This window comes from Hipposideros armiger, unplaced genomic scaffold (assembly GCF_001890085.2).
Source record: "Hipposideros armiger isolate ML-2016 unplaced genomic scaffold, ASM189008v1 scaffold_837, whole genome shotgun sequence".
NCBI classification, from domain to species: domain Eukaryota; kingdom Metazoa; phylum Chordata; class Mammalia; order Chiroptera; family Hipposideridae; genus Hipposideros; species Hipposideros armiger.
In genome coordinates this window covers 7,364-8,253 of record NW_017732187.1, presented here as the reverse complement: position 1 = coordinate 8,253, position 890 = coordinate 7,364, and positions in this window count along the sequence as shown.

Sequence of the window (890 nt, the reverse complement as noted above, 5' to 3'; positions counted from 1 at the left end):
AGTGCGGTGTTCAGGCCTCTACACCGATTATGAAGTGGTCTCCCTAACAAGCATTTCTTAAATGACAGATTGGGTGGTAGTGAACTCCCTTAGTTTTTGTCTCTTTATCTCACCTTTATTTCTGAAGGATGCTTTGTCAGGTAAAGTATTCTTAGTTGATAGTTTTTTTTTTCCCTTTAGCATTTTGAATATATCATCCCATTGTCCTGTCCAGCAAGATTACTGCTAAGAAATTCTGATTGTCTCGTGCAGCTCCCTTATATGTAACATGTTGCTCTTTTCTTGCTGTTTTAAAGCTCACTCCTTGTCTTTAACTTTTGACAATTTGATTATAATGTATCTTGTGAAGACTTTCTCTTCAACCTATTTGGAGGTCTCTGGGCTTAATGGGTCTGGATATTCATTTCCTTACCCCCATTTGGCAAGTTTTCTATCATTATTTTTTTGAAAAAAGTTTTTTGTCCCTTTCTCTTTCTCTACTCCTTCTGAAACTCCCATGATGCATATTGACTTTCTTGCTGATGTTCTGTAAGTCCCATAAGTCTCATAGACATTCTTCACATTAAAATTTTATTTATATTTTTGTTCTTCTGACTGGGTCATTTCAAATTATTATGACCTGTCTTTAAGATTATTGATTCTTTCTTCTGCTTCACTTGATCTTGTGTTGAAGCTCTCTGTTGAATTTTGCAATTCAGTCATTGTGTTCTTCAGCTCCAGAATTTCATTTTTTATGGCTTCTATATCTTTGTTAAAATTCTCATTTTTTTCATTTATAGTTTCTCTGATTTTTGTTTAGTTGTCTCTTTATCTGTGTTCTCTTATAGCTCACAGAACATTTTAAGATGATTATTTTGAATTGGTTTTTAGGTAGCTTGTAAATTTCATTA